The sequence below is a fragment of the Cupressus sempervirens genome, chromosome 1, assembly GCF_028749045.1.
Source record: "Cupressus sempervirens isolate cs-2001-9-10 chromosome 1, ASM2874904v1, whole genome shotgun sequence".
In the NCBI taxonomy this organism is placed as follows: Eukaryota; Viridiplantae; Streptophyta; class Pinopsida; order Cupressales; family Cupressaceae; genus Cupressus; species Cupressus sempervirens.
This window is the reverse complement of record NC_143118.1, coordinates 201,610,643-201,629,937: the sequence shown is the minus strand read 5'-3', so window position 1 is coordinate 201,629,937 and position 19,295 is coordinate 201,610,643.

Sequence of the window (19,295 nt, the reverse complement as noted above, 5' to 3'; positions counted from 1 at the left end):
GATAATCCAAGGAATTGGATGGATAACATGAAGATCTTCTTGTTAGACAATGGATATCCTCAAGAACTAGATAGAACTAAAAGGAGACAATATAGGTTCTAGTCAATTCCTTATGCCATATTTGATGGTATCCTTTTCAGGAGGGATTTCAATGGAGCCCTATTGAAATGCATTGATATAGACCAAGCTAAAAGAATGATCAAAGAGCTTCATGATGGTATTTATTGTGGCCACTTTTTAGCAAGGGCAGCTACAATGAAGATCATGAGAGCTAGTTACTACTGGCCATCCTTGTTCCATGATTTTCATAAGTATGTGAGGAAGTGTGAAAATGTGCTTTATTTTTAGGTAAATAGAGGCTTGTATCTCTTCCTCTTCATGTCATTTAGGTAGACTAGCCCTTTGCTCAATGAGGATTGGATTTCATAGGCCCCATCAATCCTCCTTCTAGCTCTAGTCACAAATGGATCCTAGCGGCTATAGATTACTTCACCAGATGGACAGAAGTAGTTGCATTGAAGGATGCCATAGAGTCTTTAGTTGTCAAATTCATTGATGGAATTATGACCAAGTTTGGTGCCCCTTCAACCATTATTTCAAATAATGCAAAATCTTTTGTAGGAGCTCAAGTTTGTACATGGACAATTCATCACAATATATATTTGAGCACATCCTCGAACTACTACCCTCAGGGCAATGGATTGGCTAAGTCATCTAACAAAAACCTAATTAGGATTATAAAAAGGACTATAGACGATAACTAGAGGTGTTGGCATCAAATTTTAAAGATAGCATTGTGGGTTGATAGAATAACGCCTAAGAGAGCCATAGGAAATTCACCCTTTATGTTGGTATACAAAAATGAAGCAAGGCTTCCAATTTTATTATAATTCCCATCCCTAGAACTTGCTTATCAATTGGAGCCAATGGAAAGTGATTCCATGATAGTAAGACTGGTAGAATTGATGGATTTTGAAGAGAAAAGAAAATGGAGCATGCAAACCCTAGAGGCACATCAATAATAGATGAAACAGAGCTTTGATAAGAGGGCCAAGGTTAGAATCTTCAGGGAAGGTGACCTTGTGCTCAAGTGGGATGTAGATAGAGAAAAACTAGGGAGGTATTCAAAATTTGATGTACTATGGAGTGGTCCCTATGTGGTTATCAAATGCAAATAGGTCAATGCTTTTTAATTAAGAAGGCCTCATGGTGAACTATGCCTATTCCAGTTAATGAAATATATCATAAGTCCTACTTCTGACAAAAGATGAGTATCTCATGTATATAATTAGGTTAGTTTCTTTCCTATTGTTTCTTTTTTTTTTTCAAGAAGTGCACTTTAAAGGGAGCCAAATGTTATAATAAACCAATGATCATAAGATTGTAGAGATTATTAAGGTTGTCCCCGACCATAAGATAGGTTGACGATCATATGATCATAGAACCCCAAGTTGACTAGGATAAAGGTGTTCATTTGTCCAAGCTAGAAAGGAAAAGGGTCTTCGACCAATAAAATTACAAGAAAGGTACAAGGTGAGCATTGAATATAATTGAGTCGCTGATACATTCGACTTGGCATGCTGATTACAAAAAAATGAAAATGACTCTTTAATGGCAGATCAGATTTTGATCGTATGCAGATTTATTTCAACATCCCCATGCCTAGTAAATGCAAAAGGAGCATGTGCTCATAATTTGGTTATCCATCTACCAAACTATGCATTGATTGGCATCGTTTCTATAACTTTAGTGTTTACTCCAGTTAGGGTTTCCATGATTTTCATGCCTCTGCAAGGGTACCAAATCAAATTTATTGTTTGGATCGTATTGATTGTTCACTAAGAACTTAATGGAAGTGGTTGTGGAGTAATTTTAGTTAGAAATATCTCATTTATGCTTGAACTATAAAGGAAAAGTTGTAATTCTTTCTTTAGGTCAATCCTTCTCTATTTCTCAGATATTGCTCTGCAAGTTCACTATAAATTCACTTTATCTCTAGACCTAATGACATCCTACCTTATCTGCTTCAGCCATTAATGATTGTGCAAGATCTATTTGCCTTTCTTCAATGTTTTGTGGTTATCTACAATTTGCATGACTATATCTCTTTAACCTATGAATGATACATAAGTGAATCTCATCTTCCTTATGTCATTTATTTGGGTTTCCTGATCTGTATGTGATTGTTAGATTAAAAAAAGTGTAGATGTGAATATATTTTGGTTTCATGATGGTTCAACTCTGCATGTATGGGCAGAGATTGGTTTGAAAACTCTATTTTGGTGCATCACCCCCTTAGATTAGATTAAGTAGTTTTATTTTATGCATTTCTTCTCCCTTATCCTCTCTAAGTGTAGTTAGGTGCACCCTAATAGTAAAGGAAGTTGGCCCTCTCTAGAGACTCAACCTCACAGTTCAAGTCCTAGAGCTTGGAGGTTGTTTCCATGTTTCACAAGGTTGTCCTTAGGTAAAAACTTTGGAAAAGAGTGCAAACTTTTGTAACAATAGTTATAAAGCTGTGGAATCCATCCAACACCTTTTCATACATTGTCCCTATGCTCTAGATCTATGGAGGGAGATTCTCTCTAAATGGGGGATTCAATGGTACTTCAATATGGATATCCACCTGTTTATTAATTGCAATGGCCCCTCCAACAACCTATTCCTTAAAACCTTCTCAAAAATCACCCCCCCCCCCCCCAACCTTTATGTGTTGGAAAATTTGGAAGGAATGAAAAAATCAATTTTTTTGTGATATAGTCACTCCCCCCTCAATGGTGGTTATCGAATTGATGAGGTTCCTAAAGGAATGTAGAGATATCTAGTGTGTGAAGCCTTTCCCAAACCCTCTGAGTTGATGATGACATTGAATGGGCTACTTCATGGGACCTCATCATGAAGGTAGCAAGATTCGACAGATGTAAAGTTGATTCCAAACATAAAATAGTGTGGCATCATCCCTTAATCTCTTGGATGAAACTTAACTTTGATGGGTCAGTTATAGTCGGAAGGACTACGACTAGTGGGGTTATTCAAGATTTTATGGGAAAGATGTTGGTGGCCTATGTAAGAAACTATGGGAGGGGGTTAAAACAATGAAGTGGAATCCTGGCCCTATTATGGGGTATAAGGATAGTGACTGCTAGAAGAATTAATAGGCTATATGTCGAGGTTGATTCTTTGTTAATCATCAAGGTCATTAGGGAAGGTGGAAATTGTAGCTAGAAGATTAAGGCTATCATCTAGGAAATCTATAGCTTAATGAATGGGTTCCATGAGGTCCATGTGAACCACATTTATCAAGGAGGCAATGGTGTGACTAATGACCTAGATAAACTACATCATAGTTGTGTGGGTATAAAAGAATGGGATGACATCATCCAAACTCCACTATCAAACCAACATTTAGTAGATAGAGAATGATTTCATTGTGGCAAAATATGATAAAGTAAAATAGGTGGAAATGTGTCATTGATCCTGAAGGGTGAGAAGCTCATTGGGTTGAGGGTCAAAAGATTATTAACAACAATAGAGATTTTCAAATCATTTCCCTTTAGGGAATTCGTACCATAAATATTTATGATGCTAGCAAGAGGACAATTTTTGAGGATCATATCAGAGGAGTAGAGCTACCAAGGATGGGTGTTTTGAAAGTTAATAATGGAAATTCCCTTGAGTGTTATTCTAAGGGATGAGGGCATAGTTGGCACTACTCTACCATGACGGGAATGTATCCTTCATACATGCAAAGATGGGATGAAAGTTAGAAAACTTGATGCATCATCATCATAACTTAGGTATCAATTATTTTGTTATCATCATTCTTAACATTATAGTTTTAAATGGCCTTCACTTTCAAGTTTTATCCTATAAAAAGGGAATATCATTACAAATGGAGTGTCTAGTTATTGATCTTAGAGAATGCAACATGGGTGGTAGCTCAAGCCATATTGAGTCAAATGAAATTGAAGCCTACATCAAAGATAGTGAGGCGGTGTGGGTCTATTTATAGGAAGGAGGGCTTTTATCATTCATGGAATGTATTGAATGGTATAATGAGCATGGCTCCCTACAATTTGTGAATTCCTAGGCGAACAGAAAGGTGACCATTAATGGAGTGGCCTTTGAAATAATGGCAGAGCTCATTGATATTTTGGGTGGCATGTCTCTCGAGGGAGAGATCTGGCTTAAATACCGTAGATTCTTGGATGAAATGAGTCTATGAAAAACTTTCTACCCTAAGCAGGAACTTGTGCATATGTGTGGTGGCTTCTCTCATGAGGATCTTCTTAAGCCTTGGGGCATTGAGCTACATTATGCTTGAGGATCGATTCTAGGTGTTTTATTATTACCACTTCCCCATCTTAAATCACTTTAAGAACATGGACTTAATCTTATTTTTGCACCTTATTTTTCATTCTATGGAGGATAGTGTCTTTAATGTCTAGAAAAAGAGGGAAGAAGGGAAACCTTTTTATATCTTGCATCAGGCCTTCATGTTCAAACTCTACAAATTCCATCTTTCCCTTAACTCACCTCTTTTGGTTAATCACCTTGCTACTATGACCCCACAAGCCTCATGTGACCCAAGCCATGGTTTGACTTCCAAAAGAGCTATCAAAAACTCCCCTATCACTGGAAAGGAAATTAGCTTGATTGTTCTAGATATTGATACTAGATAGAGCAATAAGATTGCTAGGGGATCCAACAAGAGGCTCAAAATGGAGAAGTTCAGGAACCCCCCCAAAGAAAGAGGTGAGCTCAAAATCCATGAAGATAGAAATGAAACCTTCTAGGAAGAGGAAGATAAAAGTGATCCACCTTGGCTCCTCAAGTAAATATATCTCGATTCCTTCACATGTTTCAAATACCATGGAAATTAATCCATCCCCAGACAAGAGCTTGGATGAGGATATTACCTCCCAAATGAAGAAGGCTACCAAGGGTGGGGGAAGATGGGGAGTGACCATCAAGGAGAGGATAAAAGAAAAACCACGATGGATAGGCTAGAGAGGTCTATGCATGATATGACTAACAATCAGGAGGCCCTGTACTAGAAATTTGGGACTCTTGTTGAGTTTACTATGAAGGTTATGCATTCAATGGCCACCACTTTGTATTTCTTGTAGATGAACAAAGAGAAGGAAGTAGGAAAGGAAAGTGAAACCACCTGCTCCCTCTATAGCTTTCTGGTGGATGAATAGCTCAAGACCTTATTAGACATACCTACTAAGGAGGAGGAGGAAAAACTAGCTAAGGATGATTTGGATGGTAAAGAGAAGAGCTAGCCTTGTGCTCCCTTTTTTTTTATTTTTTTGGTATGTTTTAGCATATGGTGAACTTTGGGCCCAACAGAGAAATTTTGTTTAAGTTAGCTTGTTGTTGGTTATAAAGCAACACATGTATCTTATGTCATCATTTTTGGTTCATAATTCTCAGTTGTATGGGTGTTTATGTTAGTTTTGTTAGTAAGATGAACATGAATATTTTCATGGTTATTACAATGTTTTTTATTTCTAGAAAAGACATAGATTTTAGGGGTGTGACTATCGACTGTCTTCTAGGCCATTATACTTCGAGGTTAGCCTCCCTTCTGGATGCTTTTTAATACATTAAAAATAAACATCAACATATAGAACTAATTAGAATTTAAAAATATTGATAATTAAGATAAATTCTTTTAAATGAATAATGTTCAAAATAAGATAAATAAAAATCAAAACTATTTCAAACGAAACATTTAGATTGTAATGTTTGAACTATGGTGGCATTGCCTTCTAGTTTTCAAACGTTACAAACATAAATATGAATAAAGATCTATATATAGTATGAAAAATGTTTAAATTACACATATATATAATCTAATTAAATAATGATAAAATATAAACTAGATTAAAAATTGAAACATGCACATTAAAAATATGCAAATGAAAAGTATTATCAAATATATAAATCAAATAGATTTTGAATGCAATTCGAATTTTAAATCTAAATCAAAAATGCAAGCCAAAACTATTATGTACAAATCTAAACGATTTTGAATGCAATTTTAAATCTGAAATAAAACTAACTAAAATTAAAATCTAAATCAAAGTAGAATATTATAACTAATTTTGAAACTATATCTACATCTAAATCTAAATACATAAGTAAATATATATCTAAATGCAAAACTAAATTAAAATTTAAAAATAAAAATAGAAATCTCACCTTCAAAAAAATTAGTCCAAAACTTTAATCTACTCCTCTTCAAAAACTCCAATTTGCTCCAATAATCTCCACCTCTTCTTGTGCAAAAACACAAAATGAAATGAAATGAGAAGCATTTGTTTGTAACCTATGAGACGCTCCTCATATGCCCCAATAGATGTCTCTTGAATTCCATGAATTTATTTTAAATTCCCCACTCTGCACAAAAAATAAGCATTAATTGAGTCCAAAAATATATTTAACAAAAAGATGTTTCATATTTAAAATTTTAATGAAATTATTTCAGTCCTATTTTTTGGTCCTCTTTTTCCAAGTCCTATTTTTTCGGTTCTATTATTTCAGTCCTATTCTTACGGGCCCTATTATTTCAGTCTACATTTGACTTCCTATTATTTCAACCAAATATTATTTCGAGAATATTTTTATTTGTAATTTAATAATTTAATATTTAATTTAAAAGTTTGTGCCTAGTCACTTTTCTTTTTATTGACAATGAATTTGTTTAGATATATCCCTAGGTGCCATTGTATAGAACACCTCTTAGCGTAAAAATAATTAAAATAAAAAATAGAATATTTTGAAAAATAATATTATAGATAACTGAAATACAATTAAATAATATTATAAATCATTTTTAAATATTAAAATAAACTATATAACTTATATTTGACTTTAATAGGGAGGGTGACCTTGTGCTCAAGTGGGATGCAAATAGAGAAAAACCAGGGAGGCACTCAATAAATTTGATGCACTGTGGAGTGGTCCCTATGTGGTTATTAGTTGCAAACAGGCCAATGCTTTTCAATTAATAAGGCCTAATGGTGAAATTCTACCTATTACAGTTAATGAAATATATCTTAAGTCCTACTTCTGATAAAAAATGAGTATCTCATGTATATAATTAGGTTAGTTTTCTTCCTATGGTTTCTTTTTTTCAAGAAGTGCATGAACACATGTGTTTTGTAGAGGTTGCAGAGGATTGTGGTTTCTGGTTGCAGTTACAAAGAGGCAGTTTTGAGGTTTCCTAGGTATGTTTTATGTGATTTTAGGGTTTTTTCTGGGCGGTTCTTCATGGTTTCTATGACTTAGTTTCCCTATGGAAGCATAGGCTACTAGTGTATGCATAGTTGGGTTGCATCCCCCCTATGTCTTGAGAATTGTTGGCCAAATTTTTGTTCCCATCAAATTGCCATATTTGAATTCAAATGCTAAATCATCACATCTCACCTTTAATATTAAACAATTCCATGGAAACACGAAATAAATTAAATGAAAAACTTATTGTATTTCCTATTTTCCTAACTTTTTTTTTTGGCCTTGCAACTTTTTGGACTGCCAGATCTTGTATAGATGTACGTTGCGTGCTTTTCGACATTATAAAATTGCACTATCTTTATGCAATTTAGGCAAGCACCTCGCTTCCATGTGGCATGTGGGTCATGTTTCTTATGGGCCACAAATGAAGTAAAGGTGTCAGGAAACCTATCAGGTGAGTTGGCATACGGCTAGATTTTTATTGGTAATCCCTTCCCGCATTCTGTATTTAGCAAATTTTTTGACAATGTGAGGAAGTGACATTATGACATGTGGATTTGTGGGCCAATTTATGTTTTGACCTATAATAGAGTGAGGTCTTCATGTGTGTCCCTGATGGGCCCCCATTCTCCAGAGCACAAAGGGTGAAAGTCAAGGCTATGATAATACAACCAAGTGTAATTACAATCTAGTGTAATATCGTGAAGTCAATTATCAAGGTCATTGATGTTATGGTATGTAATAGCCCCTTGTGCTTCCTAAGACCAAAGATGTCGACTGCCCCTAAAATTACCATGAGATAGGTGATTCATATGATGTTCTTGAGGGTCGAAGATAGCCCGTATAGTTGGGTATGATATGTCGTATGGTGAAAAAGGATGGACATACGGTAATGTTATGGCTATACGGTGACCTCACTTGACATGGATGGAATTAATACACAAGAGTTTGTAGGGTGAGGGGGGGAAAGGACTTCACAACTGTACGATGATATATAAAATGAAGGTGAGTCCGTACGGAAGGTGGGGAAAGATAAAAGGTCATACAGTTACAAATGTCGTAAGATGATGGAGAAGTCCGTATAGAATGCCATGTAGTGACAGAGATTGGTGTCAACAGATTGAGAATGAAAACAACCACAGAGATTGGTGTCAAAAAGCTAGATAGAAATGTATCACATCACATGTAGATCCAAGATCTGAGAATGGAGTCTGTATAGTGATGAGGAAGCCAACTAGAATAGCTGTACGGTTGCCAACAGTGCCAAATGAAAAATAGAAATTCAAGATAATAGATACCACTACAAAAGACAACATAATTTGCATACACAAAGACCACTAATTTACTAACAGGAAAAATCCACAATTTGTCAAATACATAAGTGACGAATCGAACGGAATAGGGTGAGGGTTGATTCTCACCAAAACTGTGCAAGCCAAATAGGGAAGGTCTTTCACTTCTGAAATGGCGAACAATGTTGAACTCCAATGAGAATCTGCAGTACAGAGAGATCAAATTCCAAAAGCATACCTGTCGACTACTATGATTTGTGCTTAAATACCCATCGAAAAAAGCTTTTCGAGGGTGTACAAAATTAGTCGATGGTGACACACTCTACTATGACAAAAATTAAATTTGGGTCCGAGTTAAATTAAACAATCGGCCCCATTACACAAAAATAATTAAATACATTTATTTATGTTCGAGAACATTACAGTCCTCCCATCTTGAAATTTTCTTGTCCTCAAGAAAATGCTGTGCCAAATGCTGAAGGATGTGCTCGCCTTCCCACGTTGTATCGTCTAGCAATAGATGTCACCAACATACCAGGTATTCTCTCACCATTCAGTTACGCAAGAAATTTTTGCATACTTCGAGAATCTCAGCAGGTTCCAAGATGAGTTTCCCCTCCTCATTAAGTGGTGGAAGATCTATAGTGATGGAGATGTTTACGTGGAAGACATTATGAATGTGACTACCTTCGAGAAGCTCCAACTCATATGCTACCTCACCAATGCGATGGATCACGTGGTAGGGACCATAAAATTGGGGCTTTAGTTTCTCCTTCCCTATTCCCTTCAGTGAGGACTATCGATAAGGTTGTAGTCAGAGATAGACCAAATCCCCCACTTCAAAACTCCTCTCTAATCAATGTCTGTCAGCATATACCTTTTGTCAGTTTTGTGCCTGCTGCAAGTTTTCTTTCAAACTCTTCAGAATGTCCTATCCATCCTGAAGCCAATCCTTCGCCTTTGGAGCGTGACTATTGCTCAACACTGTATCGAGGAAGGAGAGTGGTTCATGCCCGTATAGAGCCTTGAATGGTGTCATTCTGATCGACATGTGATAAGTGGTATTGTAGCAGTATTCTCTGAGGTGGATCCATTTCACCCATGCACATTGTTGTGCCGAGATGTAGTTCCGTAGATAACCTTCAAGCCATTTGTTCACAAATTTAGTTTGGCCATCTTTTTGCGGGTGGTAACTTGTGCTTGGTGATAGTTCAGTTCCTACCATCCAAAACAGTTATGTCTAGAAGATACTGATGAAGTGTCTATCTTGATCACTGACGATGTTTCGAGGTAACCCATGTAGGCGAAAGACATCTCTAAAAAATAGATCGGCGATCTATGCAGCTTGAAGGTCTAAAGGGATGGTGAAGAAGTGAGTGTACTTTTTCAATCAATCAACTACCATGAAGATGCAATCCCTTATGTTCACCTTGGGAAGACCTGTTATGAAATCCATGGATATACTTTCCCACTTATGTTCAGGATTGGGCAGAGGTTGTAGCAGTCTAGCAAGAAGAGTGTTTCGATTTGTTCTATTGGAAAATAGTACATGCTACAATACATCCCCTTTCAATCCCTTCCATGAGAACCTCTCCCTCATACTTCTATAATTTTTTAGGAAGTTGGGATGACCAGCCAGAGGGGAGTCATGCACATGCTTCAAGATCTTTTTCTTCAACTTTGATTCAGGCACAAGGCAGATCTGATCCTTATAATAAATGATATCATTCACCACCTTATAACGATCATCATGAATTTGATCGTCCATTATCTCACAAGAAAAATTATTCTTGGAATATTCCACCAGCAATTGTGCCTTCCAGTCAGCTGAGATTTGCTCTAGTGAGAAAATGGTGGGTCTTCAAGACAAGGCATCTGCAACAACATTGTTTTTCCCCTTTACATATTCAATATCAAAATTAAAAGATTAAACCTTGCTTACCCATTTTTGTTTTTGTTCGTTCAGATCCTGCTGCTCCAAGAAATATTTCAAACTGTTGTGATCCGTACGGACAACAAACTTGGCATCAACCAAGTATTGTCAAAACTTGGTCAGTGCGTGAACAATGGCCAACATTTCCTTATCATAGATGGAATATAGGTGCTCGACTGGTGTAAGCTTCTTGCTCTCATAGGCGATGGGGTGTCTGTCCTGCATCAAAACTGCTCCATTGCCTTCCCTTGATGCATCGCATTCCAAAATGAATGGTCAGGTGAAGTCGAGCAATGCCAACACCGGACAAGTGCTCATGGCCTCTTTTAACCTATCAAATGTGATTTGTGCTTCTTCATTCCACTGGAAAGCCCCTTTCTTCGTCAGATTTGTTAAAGGTGTACTGAGCTAAGAAAAACCCTTGACAAATCTCCTATAGTAGTTGCACAATCTGAAGAACCCTCGCAGATCTGTGAGTGATTTCGAGGGAGGCCAATCGAGGATAGCTTGGATCTTCTCCTGATGCACTTGAACCCCATATTGACTGACAACATGCCCCAAGTACAATATCTCCATCATTTTGAACTCACATTTGGATTGTTTGGCGAACAAGGACTATTCTTCCATGATACTTAGAACCTTGTTCAAATGTTTCAGGTGCTCCTCCCACGTCCTACTATAAATGAGAAGATCATCAAAGAACACCAACAAATACTTATGCGACTACTTGTTAAAGATGCGGTTCATGCATGACTGGAATGTAGCAAGTACATTGGTCAGCCCGAACAGCATGACCAGGAACTCATAGTGTCTGTAATGGCAATGGAAGGCCGTTTTCTCCACATCCTCTTCCCTCATTCGAATCTAATGGTATCCAAAATGGAGATCTATTTTTGAGAAATAGACCACACCATATAGTTCATCTAGTAGCTCATCTATCCTCGGGATGGGGTACTTGTTCTTTATTATCCTCTTGTTCAGTGCGTGATAGTCCACACACATACGCAACGTTCCATCCTTCTTCTTGACCAACACCATTGATGATGCAAATGACCTAGAACTGGGATGGATCCATCCCTTATCAAGTAACTCTTGGATCGTCTATTCGATTTCATCTTTGAACTTCTTCAGGTGGTGGTACGATGTGGTTATAATAGGTTTTGCTCCTGGTTCCAACTCTATTGTATGTTCAAATCCTCGATGCGACAGTATGCTAGGAGGAATATCTATGAAAACCCTTTCATGCTTACTTAAAACATCCTAAAGCTCTTTATCCTATGGAGGTGTTCAATGCCCCTTAATAGGTTCCATCGAGATGAAATATTGTGCAACCCATGCAACATCATCATGCCGTAGGATTGCCTCCATCCGATGTGCAGACACTTCCTTCGGTCCTTTATTTTCCATCCCTCGGAGGACCACCTTCTTCCCATCAACCATGAAAGTGAAGTCCATTCGCTTGAAACTCTAAGTGTATTCATCAAGCGTCTCCATCCAGTGTATGCCGAGGATGACCTCCATGTCGGCCAGATCCACTATGAAAAATTCCTCTGTCACCATGTGATTTGCCATCGTGATGCTCAGCTGAGGAACTAGGTGTGTGCAGGGCAGGAAAGTCCCTCCAGCAACTTTGACCTGAAATCCCACGTGTGCTTCCATCAGAAGATTTCTTTGCTATACTAAAGATGAATTTATGAAATTCAATGTAGCTCTGCTATCTAGCATCATTGTGATCCTTTGTCCTTAAAGGGTACCTCGCACATGAAAAATTGTGCACCTCGGACGGCTAGCCAAGGCAATGGATCCTCCATGTTTATTAAAGCGGTAATCCTCTCCATATGGTTGAAGTTGGCCATGTCAATGTCACTGCTAGGTTGGATATCTTCCACTAGCGTTCCCTCTCGATCCTGCTCATCTTCTTCATCAGACATCACTTCGATGTAATGAATTTTCCCTTTCCCGAGACATCGGTGGCCAGGTTCCAAAGGCCCCTTGCAATTAAAACATAACTTCTTTCTTCGAAGTTCTTGTTGGGATGCTTTATCCAGTGATGGCTTCTTGGGTGGAGGTTTGTCCCTCGGGAACGTCAGTGGTTTTAGATGTGAATGAATCTGAGAGGATGAGGATGATGTTGATGACAACGCCATGCTTCGTGCCTTACTGATTGCTTCCATCAAGGTTGATGGGTTGAATCCTTTCAGTGGTTCTACCAGTCCATCCATAAAGAGAACAACCTGCCTTCATTTAGAAGTGTCTATCACCAACATAGAAAGTCTTTGAAACTCTGCGATGAACTGATCTATTGATCCCATTTACCTCAGCTGTGCTAGATCTTTCAAATTGAGCTTGGGGTCTTTTCCATCAAATCATTCAATTAGTCTCTTCGTGAATTTAGCATAAGTCTTTATTTGATCATGCCCAAGAGTGATAGTGTCGTGGTGCCACCATTCGTGCACAACACCCTCCAAGTGTAATGCGGAAAATTTAATCGCTTCTTCTTCGGGCATAGGATTTAGCTGGAAGTAGGTGTTAGCTTTCATTACCCATGCCTGCGTTGAAATGGAGCCTAAATTGTCAAATGGAGACAAGTTCACCTTACTCAATTTTCTCCTTAGGTCATCGTTAAAATATCCTCCTCTGTTTCCACCTCCTATGTATCTCATTCTTAGTTCTGCGTAATCCTTGTAGGAGATGTCTTCTTCAAGATTTTCATTCTGCCAATCTTCCCATATTTCCTCAAAGGTTGGAAGTCTCTCTCTGTGATGTGTCTTAGTCTGTGGTCAGAAAGTCGGCATGGATGGTCAAGAGTGTGCAGTGTGAGGGTGTGATCTACCTGCCATCGAATCTGCGCTATGTCAATTCGGTTCTCCAAAAATTTTATTTTTCACCAACTTTTTGAGATTTTCTTCCATAAGCCACTGAGTATCAGTGATCTATGTTTGGTTCTGCACAAGATCCCTTACAAGTGCAATGATTTCGGCACCTGTCAGTTCCCATTATCATTCCTTTTCTTTAGCCATTCAATCAACAGTATGTGTTCTTCTTCTCTTCTAGCTATAAACTCGCATTCACGATCAAAGGCTAGCAAGATTGATTGCTCTGATACCATTGTAATAGCCCCCTTGTGCTTCCTAAGACCAAAGATATCGACTGCCCCTAAAATTTCCAGGAGAAAGGTGATTCATATGATGTTCTTGAGGGTCAAAGATAGCCCATACGGTTGGTTGTGATATGCCATACGGTGAAAGAGGATGGATGTATGGCAATGTTATGGCCGTACAGTGAGCTCACTTGATATGGACAGAATTAATACACAAGAGTCCATATGGTGAGGGGGGGAAAGGACTTCACATCCATACGATGATATATAAAATGAAGGTGGGTCCATATGAAAGGTGGGGAAAGATAAAAGGTCGTACAGTTACAAATGTCGTAAGGTGATGGAGAAGTCCATACAGAATGCCATGTAGTGACAGAGATTGGTATCAACAGATTGAGAATGAAAACAACCATAGAGATTGGTGTCGAAAAGCCAAACAAAAATGTATCACATCACACGTAGATCCAAGATCTAAGAATGGAGTCTGTACAATGATGAGGAAGCCAACTGGAATAGTCGTACAGTTGCCAACAGTGCCAAATGCAAAATAGAAATTCAAGATAATAGATACCACTCCAAAAGACAACACAATTTGCATACACAGAGACCACTAATTCACTAACAGGAAAAATCCACAATTTGTCAAATACATAAGCAACGAACCGAATGGAATAGGGTGAGGGCTGATTCTCACCGAAACTGTGCAAGCCAAATAGGGAAGGTCTTTCACTTTCGAAATGGCGAACAATGTCGAACTCCAACAGGAATTCATAGTACAAAGAGATCAAATTCCAAAAGCATACCTATCGACTAGTACGATCCGTGGTTAAATACCCATCGAAAAAAGCTTTTCGAAGGTGTACAAAATTAGCTATCAGCGACACACTCTACTATGACAAAAATTAAATTTGGGTCCGAGTTAAATTAAACAATCAGCCCATTAAACAAAAATAATTAAATACATTTATTTATGTTCGGGAACATCACATGGTATGTAGTTATTGTAACATCATAGAAGTGGATGGTCATGGCAAGTGATAAGGAGGGGTTTTGATCTTATGGTATATGGTTTTCATAAGGTCGTAGGTGCAACTCGAGGTCTTCCAAGGGTACGAAGAGAAAGGTTTGTCATATCATCATGGTGATCGTAAGATCGTAAAGAAAATTTAAAGAGAGCCCAATGTTACAATAAACTGATGATCGTAAGATCGTAGAGATTATTAAGGGTTTCCCCAACCATAAGATAGGTTGACAATCGTATGATTGTAGAACCTCAAGTTGACCAGGATAAAGGCTTTCACTTGTCCAAGCTAGAAAGGAAAAGGGTGTCTGACCAATAAAATTGCAAGAAAGGTACAAGGTGAGCATTGAATATAATTGACTTGTTGATACATTCAACTTGGCATGCTAATAGAAAAAAATGAAAATCACTCTTTAATGGCAGATTGGATTTTGATTGTTTGCAAATTTATGTCAACATCCCAATGCCTAGTAAATGCAAAAGGAGCATGTGCTCATAATCTGGTTATACATCTACCCAACTATGCATTGATTGGCATCGTTTCCATCACTTCAAGGTTTACTCCAATCAAGGTTTCCATGATTTTCATGCCTCTACAAGGGTACCAAATCAAATCTATTGTTTGGATTATATTGATTGTTCACTAAGCACTTAATGGAAGTGGTTTTGGAGTAATTTTAGTTAGAAATATCTCAGTTATGCTTGAACTACAAAGGCAAAGTTGTAATTCTTTCTTTAGGTCGACCCTTCTTTGTTTCTCAGATATTTTTGTCCAAGTTCACTATAAATTCCCTTTGTCTCCAGACCTAATGACATCCAACCTTATCTCCTTCAGCCATTAATGACTATACAATATTTATTTTCCTTTCTTCAATGTTTTTTCGTTATCTACAATTTGCATGGCTGTATCTCTTTGACTTATGAATGATATATAAGTGAATCTCATCTTCCTTATGTCATTTATTTAGGTTTCCTGATCTGTACATGATTGTTAGATTAAAAAAAAATTGGATGTGAATATCTTTTAGTGTCATGATGGTTCAAGTGTGCATGTATGGGCAGAGATTGGTTTGAACACTCCATTTTGGTGCATCACCCCCTTAGATTAGATTAGGTAGTTTTATTTATGAATTTCTTCTCCCTTTTACTATTAGGTGCACCCTAATAGTAAAGGAAGATGGCCTTCTCTAGAGACTTAACCTCACAGTTCAAGTCCTAGAGCTTGGAGGTTGTTTCCATGTTTCACAAGGTTGTCCTTAGGTAAAAACTTTGGACAAGGGTGCAAACTTTTGTGACAATAGTTATAAAGCTATGAAATCCATCCAAAACCTTTTCATACATTGTCCCTAAGCTCTAGATCTATGGAGGGAGAGTCTCTCTAAATGGGGGATTCAATGGTGCTTCAATATGGGCATCCACCTATTTGTTAACTAGAATGGCCCCTCCAACCACTTGTTCCTTAAAACCTTATGGAAAATCACCCCCCTACCTTCATGTGTTGGAAAATTTTGAAGGAATGAAAAAATCAAATTTTTCATGATATGTTTGCTCCCCCCTTGATGGTGTTTATCCAATTGATGAGGCTCTTGAAGGAATTTAGTGATATTTGGTGTGGGAAGCCTCCCCTAAACCCTCGGAGTGATCATGACATTGAATGGGCTACTTCATGGGACCTCATCATGAAGGTAGTGAGATTCAACAGATCTAAAGGTGATTCCTGACATAAAACAATGCAACATCATCCCCCAGTCTCATGGATGAAACTTAACTTTGATGGCTCGGCTATAGTCAAAAGGACTACAACTAGTCGGGCTATTCGAGATTGTATGGGAAAGATGTTGGTGGCCTATGCGGGAAACTATGGGAGGGGGGCTCAAACAATGAAGTGGAATCTTGGCCCTATTATGGGGTATAAGGATAGTGATTGATAGAAGAATTGATGGGCTATGTGTCGAGGGTGATTCTTTGTTAATCATCAAGGTTGTTAAGGAAGTTGGAAATTGCAGCTAGAAGATTAAGGCTATCATCCAGGAAATCTATAGTTTGATGAATGGGTTCCATGAGGTCCACGTGAACCACATTTATCAGGGAGGCAATGGTGTGACTAATGACCTAGCTAAACTGCATCATAGTTGTGTGGGTATAAAAGAATGGGATGACATTAGCCAAACCCCACTATCAACCCAACATTTAGTCGATAAAGAATGATTTCATTATGGAAAATGATGACGTACAATAGGTGGAAATGTGTCATTGATCTTGAAGGGCGAGAAGCTCATTGGGTTGAGGGTAAAAAAATTATTAACAACAGTAGAGATTTTCAAATCATTTCCCTTTAGGGCTTAGAGAATTCACACCATAAATATTTATGTTGATGGCAAGAGGACGATTTGTGAGGATCGTGTCAAAGGAGTAAAGATGCCAAGGATGGGTGTTTTGAAAGTTAATAATGGAAATTCCCTTGAGTGTTATTCTAAGGGACGGGGGCATAGTTGACACTACTCTACCATGAGGGGAATTTGTCCTTCATACATGCAAAGGTGGGAGGAAAGTTAGAAAACGTGATGCCTCATCATCATAACTTGGGTATCAATTATTTTGTTATGATCATTCTTAGCATTATAGTTTTAAATGGCCCTTTCTTTCAAGTTTTATCCTACAACAAGGGAATATCATTACAAATTGAGGGTTTAGTGATTGATCTTGGAGAAGGCAACATGGGTGGTAGCTCAAGCCATATTGAGTCGAATGAAATTGAAGCCTGCATCAAAGATATTGAGGCGGTGTGGGTCTATTTGTGGGAAGGAGGGCTTTTGTCGTTCAAGGAATGTATTGAATGGTATGACGAGCATGGCTCCCTACAATTTGTGAATTCCTAGGAAAATAGAAAGGTGACCATCAATGGAGTGGCCTTTGAAATGATGGAAAAGCTCATTGCTAAGGTGGGTGGCATGTCTCTCAAAGGAAAGATCTCGCATAAACACCCTAGCATCTTGGATGAAATGAGTTTGCAAAAAAAATTATATCCTAAGCAAGAACTTGTGCATATGCATGGTGGCTTCTCTCATGAGGACCTTCTTAAGCCTTGGGAAATTGAGCTACATTATGCTTGAGTACCGATTCTAGGTGTTTTATTATTACCACTTCCCCATCTTAAATCACTTTAGGAACATGGACTTAATCCTGTTTCCACACCTTATTTTGCATTCTACGGAGAATAGTGTCTTTAATGTCTAGAAAAAGAGGGAATAAGGGAAGCCTTTTTATATCTTGTATTAGGCCTTCATGTTCAAACTCTACAAATTCCATCTATCCCTTAAATCGCCTCTTTTGGTTAATTCCCTTGCCACTTTGACCCCACAAACCTCTAGTGACCCGAGCCCTGGGTTGACTTCCAAAAGAGCTATCACAAACTCCCCTATTACTAGAAAGCAAATTATCCTAATTGATTCAAATACTGATACTGGGCAGAGCAATAAGATTGCTAAGGGATCCAGCAAGAGGCTCAAAATGGAGAAGTTCAAGATCCACCCCCCACCCCCACAAAAGAAAGAGGTGAGCTCAAAATCCATGGAGATAGAAATGAATCCTTCTAGGAAGAGGAAGATAAAATTGATCCACCCTAGCTCCTCGAGTAAAGATATCTCGAGTCCTTCACATGTTTCGGATACCATGGAAGGTAATCCATCCCCAAACAAGAGCTTGGGTGAGGATATTACTTCCCCAATGAAGAAGGCTACTAAGGGTGGGGGGAAGATGGGGAGTGACCACCAAGGAGAGGATAACAGAAAAACCAAGATGGATAGGCTAGAGAAGTCTATGCATGATATGACTGACAATCAGGAGGCCCTGTACTAGAAATTTAGGACTCTTGCTGAATTTACTACGAAGGTTATGCATTCAATGGCCAACACTTTGTATTTCTTTTAGGTGAACAAAGAGGAGAAGGAAGCAAGAAAAGAAAGTGAAACCACCTGCTCCCTCTATAGCTTTCTAGTGGATGACTAGCTTGAGACCATGTTGGACAAACCTGCTATGGAGGAGGATGATGAACTAGCTAAGGATGATTTGGACGATAAAGAGAAGAGCTAGCCTTGTGCTCTTTTTCTTTTTATTTTTTTGGTATGTTTTGGCATATGGTGAGCTTTGGGCCCAACGGGGCAATTTTGTTTAAGTTAGCTTGATGTTGGTTATATAGCAACACATGTATCTTATGTTGTCATTTTTGGTTCATAATTCTTAGTTGTATGGGTGTTTATGTTAGTTTTGTTAGTAAGATGAACTTGAATATTTTCATGATTGTTAAAATGTTTTTTATTTCTAGAAAAGACATAGGTTGATTCTAGGGGTGTGACTATTGGCTGTCTTCCAGACCATTGTACTTTGGGGTCAGCCCCCCTTTTGGTTTCTTTTTAATACATCAAAAACAAACATCAACATATAGAAATAATTAGAATAAAAAAGTATTGATAATTAAGATAATTATTTCAACTAAATAATGTTCAAAATAAGATAAATAAAAATCAAAACTATTTCAAATGAAACATTTAGATTGTAATGTTTGGACTTTGCTGGCATAGCCTTCTAGTTTTCAAACATTACAAACATAAATATGAATAAAGATCTATATATAGTATGAAAAATATTTAAATAACACATATATATAATCTAATTAAATAATGATAAAATATAAACTAGATTAAA